Source organism: Aptenodytes forsteri, unplaced genomic scaffold (genome assembly GCF_000699145.1).
Source record: "Aptenodytes forsteri isolate BGI_AS27 unplaced genomic scaffold, ASM69914v1 Scaffold132, whole genome shotgun sequence".
NCBI lineage: Eukaryota > Metazoa > Chordata > Aves > Sphenisciformes > Spheniscidae > Aptenodytes > Aptenodytes forsteri.
This window is the reverse complement of record NW_008795520.1, coordinates 4,523,376-4,523,868: the sequence shown is the minus strand read 5'-3', so window position 1 is coordinate 4,523,868 and position 493 is coordinate 4,523,376.

The window sequence follows — 493 nt, the reverse complement described above, 5'->3', positions numbered from 1 at the left end:
TCCTTGAATATTACCCAGCTTTCTTGGGCCCCTCTTCCCTCCAGGGCTTTGTCCCATGGCACTCTGCCAAGCAGATCCCTGAAGAGGCCAAAGTCTGCTCTCCTGCCGTCCAGGGTAGTGAGCTTGCTGTGCGCCCTCCTCGGTGCCCTGAGGATCTTGAACCCCACCATTTCATGGTCACTGCAGGCCAGGCTGCCCTTGAGCTTCACATTCCCCACCAGCCCCTCCTTGTTGGCGAGAACAAGGTCCAGCATAGCACCTCTCCTCATTGGCTCCTCTACCACTTGGAGAAGGAAGTTTTCATTGATGCATTCCAGGAACCTCCTGGATTGCTTATGCCCTGCTGTGTTGTCCCTCCAACAGATATCGGGGTGGTTGAAGTCCCCCATGAGGGCCAGGGCTTGTGAGCGTGAGGCTGCTCCTATCTGTCAGTCCTGGGATCCAATTTTCTTCCTGCAGGTGACACGCTAGCATGCCAGTGAAATCCCGCATA